At 41.1% G+C, this 11939-nt stretch overlaps 1 long non-coding RNA gene across 1 annotated transcript; it reads right to left on the reverse strand.

Moving 5' to 3' along the window:
- Positions 1-3178: 3178 nt before the first annotated feature.
- On the reverse strand, positions 3179-8977 carry LOC118380995 (uncharacterized). The gene is made up of 6 exons (XR_008072976.1): positions 8847-8977; positions 8599-8727; positions 7806-7970; positions 7596-7714; positions 7371-7502; positions 3179-4419 (listed from the first exon to the last, which is right to left on the reverse strand). It is a non-coding gene; the product is annotated as an uncharacterized LOC118380995 (long non-coding RNA).
- Between the last annotated feature and the right edge of the window lie 2962 nt (positions 8978-11939).

An 11939-nucleotide genomic window follows, 5' to 3' on the forward strand; every position in this document is an offset into this window, starting at 1 on the left:
GGCCTTCGATACAGTTTCATTTAGCCAACCATTTCTCACATGCTGAGTGGGCGCGATGTTTATTGTGCACATGAACGTTCACAAGACTCATGCGGTAGAAGTTCTGTTAATTTAATTAAATGTATGGTTTCCTTTGTTCACATTTTCTGGGTTATGTCGGAGTTCCGTGCGTCTGTGTCCTATGTCTGTCATTCTGGTTGTGCTTAATAGGGTAGGGTGCGCATAGAAATAGGCTGTGTGGCCTGCACTTCACACTTTGGAGTCATAACGTTGAATAAGAGGAAACGATTGTTCCATCTATGCCTGGTATTGAAATACCATTAATAATCATTAAGTCTGATAAAGACTGATGTAACAATGGATGTGAAAATTGCCTTTTACATTGTAGAACCAGTTTATTGGTTGTAATTGCCAATTGGGTAATTGTATGGTCCTGGGGGCCAAGTGCTGACATTACGTAGGCCTACCTGTTTGAGCTGCTGTTAGAGACATATTCGATTTAGTTTCTCAAGGGGAACCTGTACAGTCTTGCCCTCTACCGGTGTCCGTTCAGATAGGACAGGGATCGGTGTCCCTGCACCTGGACGGTTGAGCTAACGTGCACTAATGACGTAAGTAACAAGGACATTTCCCAGGACATAGACATGTCTTATCCGGACAGAAAGCTTAAATTCATGTTAATCTAACTGCACTGTCCAATTTACAGTAGCTATTAGTGAAAAAATACCATGCTATTGTTTGCGAGTGCACAATTAAAACACTTATCAAGTTAACTGGTTTGATACATTCACTTTTTTTAACCTTTATTTAACTAGGCAAGTCAGTTAAGAACAAATTCTTATTTTCAATGACGGCCTAAGAACAGTGGGTTAACTGCCTGTTCAGGGGCAGAACGACAGATTTTTACCTTTTCAGCTCGGAGATTCAATCTTGCAACCTTCCGGTTACAAGTCCAACACTCTAACCACTAGGCTACCTGCCACTGAAGGTTCACATCTGAAGGTAATGTAATTACATTCAGTAATCTGGCTCTGATTTGTTATCCTGAGGGTCCCAGACATAAAACATGTAGCAGAGCTTTGTTTGATAAAAATGTGTTTTTATATTCAAAATGTAGGAACTGGGTTCTAAAGTTTGAACCCCTGCTGTTCATGGCCCCACACCCGCCTCAGCCCAGCCATCTAGATGTGTGAAGGTTAGTGTCTTCTGTAGGGAAGTTACTTTTCCATCATGTATGACCTTCCTGGGAGTGTAAACCATGTATTTTTTATTACATATCATTTGTGTATGTTCTCTATCGTTATGTTCTTGAAAATGTATCAATTGACCAATGTGGCACATTTGGGCAGACTCTGATGTATTTGAACACTTCAATGGATCAGCCTATAACTCTGCACATACATTGCTGCCATATAGTGGCCAAAATCCAAAATGTGCCGAAACCGCAATGTCCTCTCTTTTACATTTCAGATGATGGAACAGAAAAAACAGTTTTTGTTTTGTATTATCTTTTACCAGGTGTTATATTCCCATACATTTATTTCACATGTTAATATTGAAAAACTTCAAAGTGTTTCCTTGCTTCAGGTAGTTAGTTGTCATTTTATGCAGAAATTGAAAAATAGGCTATTTCTTTTTAGCTATTGCCCGTGCATTTGGTAAATGTACAGAGCAAATTTGAAAGTGTTAATTTAACACTTTTTGTAGTCTTAATATTGAAAAACTGAGTGTTAAGATAACACTTCAGACATCGAGAAAAACACTCCCATGGGTCATTTGAACAACATCCTCAGTATTAAGCAGCAACACCTTTCAGTGTTGAGGATCAACTCCACAGAATTATAAAAATAAAATAAAAAATGCACCTTTTATTTAACCAGGTAAGCTAGTTGAGAACAAGTTCTCATTTACAACTGTGACCTGGCCAAGATAAAGCAAAGCAGTGCGACAAACAACACAGAGTTACACATGGAATAAACAAGCGTACAGTCAATAACACAATAGAAAAAAGTCTATATCCAGTGTATGCAAATGCCGTGAGGTAGGCAATAAATAGGCCATAGTAGCGAAGTAATTACAATTTAGCAAAGTAACACTGGAGTGATAAATGAGCAGATGATGTGCTAGTAGAGATACTGGTGTGCAAAAGAGCAGAAAAGTCAATAAAAACAGTATGGGTATGAGGTAGGTAGATTGGGTGGGCTATTTACAGATGGACTATGTATAGCTGCAGGGATCGGTTAGCTGATGTTTAAAGTTAGTAAGAGAAATATGTCTCCAACTTCAGCAATTTTTGCAATTCGTTCCAGTCACTGGCAGCAGAGAACTGGAAGAAAAGGCAGCCAAAGGTGGTGTTGGCTTTGGGGATGCCCAGTGAGATATACCTGCTGGATCACGTGCTACGGGTGGGTGTTGTTATCGTCACCAGTGAGCTGAGATAAGGCGGCACTTTACCTAGCAAAGACTTAAATTACCTGGAGACAGTAGGTCTGGCAACGAATATGTAGCGAGGGCCAGCCGACTAGAGCATACAGGTCGCAGTGGTGGGTGGTATAGGGGGCTTTGGTAACGAAACTGATGGCACTGTGATAGACTGCATCCAATTTGCTGAGTCAAGTATTGGAAGCTATTTTGTAGATGACATCACCAATGTCGAGGATAGGTAAGATAGTCAGTTTTACTAGAGTAAGTTTGGCGGCGTGAGTGAAGGAGGCTTTGTTGCGAAATAGAAAGCCGATTCTAGATTTGATTTTGGATTGGAGATGTTTAATATGAGTCTGGAAGGAGAGGTTACAGTCTAGCCAGACACCTAGGTATTTGTAGTTGTCCATATGTTCTAGGTAAGAACCATCCAGGGTAGTGATGCTAGTCGGGCGGGCGGGTGCAGGGAGCAAACGGTTGAAAAGCATGCATTTGGTTTTACTAGCATTTAAGAACAGTTGGAGGCCAGAGAAGGAGTGTTGTATGGCATTGAAGCTTGTTTGGAGGTTAGTTAACAGTGTCCAAAGAAGGGCCAGATGTATTCAGAATGCATCCTGTAGCTGAATTGACACCAGGAAGTGATAAATATTCACACTAGGAAATATATTTTTTGTCTGGTTCTCACCCAATCATAAATCAAGCCTGCAAGTTGTAGATGACTTAAACAGGAGCAATAACTGATTCCTTACAAGAGTAGTGTGACTTTGTTTAATTTATTTAGGCCAAATGTGAAATCAGTGCATCACAGGCACATTAAAATGAAATCAGTGCATCAGAACATGTACTATATGAGAAGAAGAGTATTTGTAGAGTCGCTATTTAAACACAACTGGAAGTCCTAAGACTAGGTATGCAATTTTCTTGACAAAGTTTCCAATAATCTGACTATTAATCAATCATACCAAACAAAGGCTCTCATCAGGACCATAAGCACTTTGAAAGACACGAGGCTTATAACATTGCAGATAAACTTTGTCATCAACACCTTCAAAACACAGTGAATGCATGGTAATGTTCACAGAAATGATCAGTATGCAACTTGTCCAGGAATAGGTATACAATGATGTCAACCACAATGATCTTAGTTATCTTACAAGACTGGCATTTCATGCTCCATCTTACTGCAAACTAACAGTCCCCCTCTGCACTGTGCCATCCATCTTAACCCAGCTGGTAGAGGAAATGGCTTTCTGCACTGACCAGTAAAATCCCACAGGGAAAATGCTTTTGTCGGTCCAATCATGAGGTCTCCCAGTGATGGCCTATAGCAAATTGATGTTTTTTGGCAAGGGACTTAATGTTCTTGAAGGTGTTCCTCCTGCTCCACATTTGTAATAAAGGACCGACTTGTCTTATGCATGCTGAGTAATGTATCAAAGTGATGTTTGGGTATCAAGTCGTCAGTACAACGGTTTGAAAAGTGTGTGACGTTCAATTGGTTACTTGCAGTAAAATGAGCGGAAAATTCCAGTTCTCATTTACTGGTGGAACGTTTCTCACAAGAGGGTGTTTGAATATAATTAAGTGCTATTCTGTTTCCACCGTTCTCTAGGTTGACTTTAATCAAATCAAATGTATTTATAAAGCCCTTCGTACATCAGCTGATATCTCAAAGTGCTGTACAGACACCCAGCCTAAAACCCCAAACAGCAAGCAATGCAGGTGTAGAAGCACGGTGGCTAGGAAAAACTCCCTAGAAAGGCCAAAACCTAGAGGAACCAGGCTATGTGGGGTGGCCAGTCCTCTTCTGTGCCGGGTAGAGATTATAACAGAACATGGCCAAGATGTTCAAATGTTCATAAATGACCAGCATGGTCAAATAATAATAATCACAGGCAGAACAGTTGAAACTGGAGCAGCAGCACGGCCAGGTGGACTGGGGACAGCAAGGAGTCATCATGTCAGGTAGTCCTGAGGCATGGTCCTAGGGCTCAGGTCCTCCGAGAGAGAGAAAGAAAGAGAAAGAGAGAATTAGAGAGAGCATACTTAAATTCACACAGGACACCGGATAGGACAGGAGAAGTACTCCAGATATAACAAACTGACCCTAGCCCCCCGACACAAGCTACTGCAGCATAAATACTGGAGCCTGAGACAGGAGGGGTCAGGAGACACTGTGGCCCCATCCGATGACACCCCCGGACAGGGACAAACAGGAAGGATATAACCCCACCCACTTTGCCAAAGTACAGCCCCCACACCACTAGAGGGATATCTTCAACCACCAACGTACCATCCTGAGACAAGGCCGAGTATAGCCCACAAAGATCTACGCCACGGCACAACCCAAGGGGTGCGCCAACCCAGACGGGATGATCACATCAGTGACTCAACCCACTCAAGTGACGCACCCCTCCTAGGGACGGTATGAAAGAGCCCTAGTAAGCCAGTGACTCAGCCCCTGTAATAGGGTTAGAGGCAGAGAATCCCAGCGGAAAGAGGGGAACCGGCCAGGCAGAGACAGCAAGGGCGGTTCGTTGCGCCAGAGCCTTTCTGTTCACTTTCACACTCCTGGGCCAGACTACACTCAATCATATGACCCACTGAAGACATGAGTCTTCAGTAAAGACTTAAAGGTTGAGACCGAGTTTGTGTCTCTTACATGGGTCGGCAGACCGTTCCATAAAAATGGAGCTCTATAGGAGAAAGCCCTGCCTCCAGCTGTTTGCTTAGAAATTCTAGGGACAATTAGGAGGCCTGCGTCTTGTGACCGTAGCGTACGTGTAGGTATGTACGGCAGGACCAAATCAGAGAGATAGGTAGGAGCAAGCCCATGTAATGCTTTGTAGGTTAGCAGTAAAACCTTGAAATCAGCCCTTGCCTTGACAGGAAGCCAGTGTAGGGAGGCTAGCACTGGAGTAATATGATCAATTTTTTTGGTTCTAGTCAGGATTCTAGCAGCCGTATTTAGCACTAACTGAAGTTTATTTAGTGCTTTCTGGGTAGCCGGAAAGTAGAGCATTGCAGTAGTCTAACCTAGAAGTGACAAAAGCATGGATTAATTTTTCTGCATCATTTTTTAAATGAATGAAATTCTCTTTACACCATACAAGGATGTGGGTCTGTGTGTCTGAATACAACGGATTCAAATGCAGGTCAATGCAACTGATTCAAATGCATTTCAAATAGATTTTTACCACCAAGACATTCTTAGGGTCATCCTCTCTGTAAACCGTCTGCGCATTAGACTTTTCTATCAAACAGAACCAGAAAAAGTAATGACCACTGAAGGACTGTGAAACCAAGGACTGCATGCATCCCCAAATTGTCTCCAGTTATTTGGCAGACAGTTTAAGGCACTGCCAGTTGATAAAAGGCACTGCCAGTTGATAAAAGGCACTGCCAGTTGATAAAAGGCACTGCCAGTTGATAAAAGGCACTGCCAGTTGATAAAAGGCACTGCCAGTTGAAAAAGACAAATTTACACCATCACTCTCCATTTTAACATCATTAACCAAGGGCTCTAAAATGGCATCATAGCCATACATCTTTAGATCTTGATAATGAAATAATGACACTAAATGAATATTCATCACAGCAGTTAAACTTGGGTGGCAGATTCCTGAGTACAAAATAAATGGTGCCCATCTTGTGAACACCACGCTTGGATCCAAGCGGGCTGGCAGTTTAAGTCACCATAGAAATACTTTACAGATCCAATTGTACGATGTTTTGAGAACAAGTAACTTCCATCACAAAGGTCTTCATACGTTACTTCTACAGATTTATCCCTAGGTGCATTTTCCAATAACTTACAGATTTATCCCTAGGTGCATTTTCCAATAACTTACAGATTTATCCCTAGGTGCATTTTCCAATAACTTACAGATTTATCCCTAGGTGCATTTTCCAATAACTTACAGATTTATCCCTAGGTGCATTTTCCAATAATTTACAGATTTATCCCTAGGTGCATTTTCCAATAACTTACAGATTTATCCCTAGGTGCATTTTCCAATAACTTACAGATTTTAGAATTGCGACACATGAACGTCAATGTTTCCAGTATAGGAATATATACAAAAGTATCTTTCGCTGGGACTTGATCAAACATGCCTGTTTGTTTATTTACCCTGCTATCATATCTCACTCCAAACACTACTTCTACTGGCTCCACAAAAACCCCATTTTTGGTTGAAGTACTTTGTTCTCCTGATTTCTGTATTAAACCTGGCAAATAGGTTTTAAAAATTCTCAAACCTATCCTTTACAGTAGATGTAGAATGATTATCCATAGGCATAACTGACAGGACATCTTGTTAATTTGGGAGTGCAGCCCAGTAGTAAGCTCTTCTGAATCACACTACTGTTGACAACACTATTTGCAACATGGCAATGATAGATGCACACATATCTTTAGCAAGACTGTCCATTCTTCTCAAAACAATCATTTTGAGTGTTATCATGTGGGACACCAATGTCACCAACCATTTGTTGAGCTTCTGACTGGACTGGAGAATCAGCAACTTGAGAGGGACCTTCTATGCTTAATGCATCAACTACTTGATCAATACCCTTGTGAATACGATTCAAATGTCTTCTGAAACCTGAGTATGTTGAAAACTGCCAACTACAATTATCTTGAGCACAGACCAATCTGAACTTAGTGGAGGGATAGAAACTGTGCTTAATTCTCAAATGAGATATCAATGACTGGCTGTTTCTGTGCAACGCTTGACAACAAAAGCCCCGTAACATTCATTTATCTAGTTAAGAAGTCTTGTCCTCAACTCTATCACGCTAGGGGCCTCTCTTGTTTTGCCTACATCTATGTTGTAGATGGTTGTCTGCACTAATGTGTAGAAGTTGACAAGAGCATCATTATACGTCAGGTTAAAGACAAAGTGGGCTTTGAACAGTACATCAAACACACACTGACCACTAGTTACCTGGCAGGGAACAAGCCTCTTGTCCACCACGTTGTAGCAGTTGTCAATATTGCTCTGTCTTCTTTCGTTAGCAAGGAGGTATGTCTGTCAACCATGGCTCCCATCCAGATGGTCTACAGTGCTGCAGCATGACTGCACAACAAAGAGTCTTTTTAAGTCCATCTCCACATGTTAAGACAAACACAACACAAAAATTATTACACAACAAGTACTGTATCATCTTACCTTATGAATGTGCACTAGTCTGCCCACAGCATCACTGGCACTGATCTTGGTGCTCTTCCCTCCTGCTGCTGGTGGGAGATGAAGCAGCAGCAGCAGGGAGGACATATCATTGTCCAAATCTGAGGGAAAGAAAAGGCAAACACCCCAAATCACATGAAATAACGTCCCTGAGTACGAAACATTTCACTACCCATGAGAGAATCCACTTACTGGTTTCACTGTCATTCTCTGGCAGTTCTCTGCAGACTTCAAGAGGCAACGCATCATGGTCATAGTCAGGGATTTGACCAGTTTGATGACTTTAGGCTTCAATACAGTGTCCCACTTTTCAAGGAGTTTAGAGGATGTTTCATCATTGAACATCAGCAAAAAGTCCTGATTCACCCAAAACAAAGTCAAGCAATTCAACTTCATGACCAACACAAAATCATGTTCTCAATGAGAGAACTCATGTTCTCAATCAGATAACTAGCCTGTACTTCTGATTCCAGCACATACTACATCACAATCCTTTGATGTCCAGAGACCTGGAAAAGACTGAGGACATCTGTGCTTCTGTCTGTACTATAAACTAGCCCCTGGCGATACTGGGACACCTCCATCTCCTGATAGACTTGTTCTTCATCAGCCAAGTGGACAGGGAACGATATGGCCTCCTTGCAAGCATCGCCAACAAGCTGGTGGGCCAGGTCTTCCTCCTATGGGTTGGGCCTCCCGACTGGGGTGAAATCTCTTCTCGATGGTTCGACGCAAGGTTAAGTGTCAAAATATTAAAGCAATATGAAGGAAAGAGGGTCACAATTCCAAGAGCATGACATTCTCTCGGGTTGGCGAGTGGGAAGTCTCCTGCTCAAAAACAGTAAAGCATACACGCGCCAAATATGTTGACCCAAAGTTGTACTGTATTTTTCTATAGTCTCATAATGATGCCAAATAACATTCATGTATAGTTTGATTGTTTTGATCCACTGTGTGTGGCCTGATTGGCTAAGGAGAAGCTTACCATTGCAGGATTGTGGCTGACTAAGATGGCAATCTCGCTCCTGGTTCTGTGGTCCAATGTTTTGGTTGTCTGGTCCTCTTCTAATACATCTTGCTCACCAGGTCTACTAGTCAGGGCGTCTCGGACCATCTATAAAGACAAGAGAAAAAAAGTTCAACAATTTTGGGTTGGTTTATGCTGTCAGAATGTCCATGAAAAGCAAACACAGAAATGGGATTATCAACATGCAATATCAGTTGTCATTATACCTCTTTTGCTGCTGTGGAGTCGATGGCCTCATCTCCTAAGGTTGTCCTGGCTTTTTTTAGACAGCTTTCCTGGAGATCTCAGGTCTAAATAACTTTAGAAGGATAATGTGTCTGTGGAGGAACAAGGTGTTGAACAGCCTGCAGGAGAAAAGTCTGAGCACAAAAAAATGGATCAAAGCAACCAATCTATCATTCATGTTATTTGATCTCATTATGAGACTGTAGAAAGATACCTTCATAAAGATCTTTGATTGTGAGGCACAGGTCTGGACTGGCCTCAATCAGGTCCAGCAGGACATCCACCTCAGTTTAGGAATCTTTTTTTATTTTATTTGTGCTGCAGAGGGCAGTCCAGACCTATTTTGTACTATAAAAAAAGATAGACCAAATCAGAATACATAGAGAAGTCACCGAGGGGGCAACAGAATGGGTCTGACCCAAATCAAGCCCAAGGATTCAATTAAGAATATACATCAGACAGTTCATATATTCCCATTGATTGATAAAATCTCCATAAGAGAAACCTGGCACATTCATCAGTACAAACAATAGAACGCAAGTATAAACACCATGGGACCACGCAGCCGTCATACCACTCAGGAAGGAGACGCGTTCTGTCTCCTAGAGATGAACATACTTTGGTGCAAAATGTGAAAATCAATCACAGAATAACAGCAAAGGACCTTGTGAAGATGCTGGAGGAAACAGGTACAAAAGTATCTATATCCACAGTAAAACGAGTCCTATATAAACATAACCTGAAAGGGCGCTCAGCAAGGAAGAAGCCACTGCTCCAAAACCCCCGTAAAAAAGTCAGACTACGGTTTGCAACTGCACATGGGGACAAAGATCATACTTTTTGGAGAAATGTCCTCTGGTCTGATGAAACAAAAATATAACTGTTAATAATTAACGATCGCTCCACAAAAGCTTCGGCCCTTGCAGAGAAAGGGGAACCACTACTTCAAGGTCTCAGAGCAAGTGACGTCACTGATGAAACGCCACTCGCGCGCAACACCCCTAACTCGCTAGCCATTTCACATCGGCTACATTGGCTTGAACACAATGTCTGATCTGTGATTAACAACAAGCACACACACACACACACCATAGACATGTTAATATAAAATGTCAAGAGGACAACCTGGTCTGGTCACGTACACTAGCTCGCTAACGTTAGCGCTAAATTACAATATGCTGAGATCGGTGTTGTAGTTAGATAACTAACTAGCTAGCTATATGGCTAACAACATTTGGCCAGACAAACATTCTTAGTTATATGCGTTTTGAATAACAAATTAGTAGATATTAGCCATGTTGTTACCTTCACCTCCTGGCAAGTTACATGCTGCACCAAACAAGGCTCAAATTAGTCACATCCCAATTAACACCATGCACTTGCTGCACCACTAATGTTAAAGTTAGTCGGCCTCGTGAACTCAACACGCACACGATTGAAATCAACTAACGGTACAGCCCAACTCTGATCCTTCTGGATTTGGATTAATTTTCTCAAATCGAATAGTTTGCTAATTTTAATCTAGCGCTAACTGACCACTTTCTAAATCTAAACTTCGCAGATGTAACGTTAACTACAAAGACCTCGACCATTCACTTAGCCGATATAACAAGTTGGCCACCAGCTAATTTATTACATTTTTTACATATTACTTACCTTTCAATGCTGCGCAATTCCAGTTGCTTTGCAACGTTGGCAATTAGATGAAAATGACGTTTCAAGTGAAAACCTGACTCTAAATCAACACTGGGAGGCATTATGCTCGTCCTTGTAATTCCGATCATTACTATTTTATTGACATTATTATTCGCTTGGCCAAATATTATATTCACAAATGTAATTGGGGTGGAAAAAATATTTTGTAGTTTCTTTAAATTGAATTGTTACAATTGTATAAATCACTCAAACTTGTGAAACTTAAATCAGTTGGAAACATGAGTGCAAGTCATTGCCTGGTGTTCTATTTCATTTGTTTTCATTGTATTCACAGGAATGTCCCTGTACTGTAATATTGTTATTATTGTTGGAAAAAAATAACTCAACTGGGAGTTATATTAGCACAGGGGATGTAAAAACTCAAAAGTCAACACCTCTTAACACAAATGTAACACCAAGAAAATGAACACGTGTTATCACTGGCCAATTTGCTGTGTATTTGTATGATATGGGTCTTTCACTATTGGATCACCAAGACCTGTAAATACATCTACTCTGAGCACATCAACCCGCCTTGCCTTCTGCTGATGTCATGCCCTTACGATTGCTACATGTCTCCATTTATAAACGACACACTAATCCAAATGTGTTGTAGACAAAATCATGAAAAGGGTTGTCTGGTACCCTCAATAAATAGACAAAGATGTGTAGTTGTACAAGTCGTTGGACATACAGCTATTATGTAAAACCACACAGAGCTTCCCTCAGAGTTAGCCTACATGGTAACACAGCTTGTTGACTAACAGGAAGCTATATTAGCGCACCCACACTCCCTTAGTGGACACACCCAATGCATGGACAAGGCTAGATATGTTCACCCGGTTTGGAGAATAACAGGCTGTGTTTACACATTAGATGATGTTTCTATGCATTTATTTCCTGACATGCTGCTTTCTTCATAGGGTGAAGAAATGTCACATTCAGAACTTAGCAATTGTGTCGCAATATCTGATGATTAAGAGAAGTAGACAGAACTAGTGACAGTGGGGTAGGCCAACTGGATTTTCAGGCCTAATGTTGATAGACACTAGATTTCATCAAAAACTGAGTAGCTAAGGAAGAAAGGCCTCTGTCTAAGATGGATGGGCATTTGGAGTTCAGCATAATTAGTGTAAAGTGACAAATGTGAAGTGATGTAGGTATGATAGTGTAGGAAGAGGGGGATTAGGGTGTCCAATCAAAAATGCATATTTTATCCAATGGGTAAAATAATATGGTAATTGCGTAGATACTCCTCTAAGAAAACATGTCTAAAATAATTAGTTCAAATTTATTAGAGTTCTTACCCTTATAGGATGGCAAAAAGTAGGACGGTTAAATCAATGGATGCCAGAGAGAAAAAAAAGTGGTAAAATATC

This window comes from Oncorhynchus keta, chromosome 20 (genome assembly GCF_023373465.1).
Source record: "Oncorhynchus keta strain PuntledgeMale-10-30-2019 chromosome 20, Oket_V2, whole genome shotgun sequence".
Classification (NCBI taxonomy): Eukaryota; Metazoa; Chordata; class Actinopteri; order Salmoniformes; family Salmonidae; genus Oncorhynchus; species Oncorhynchus keta.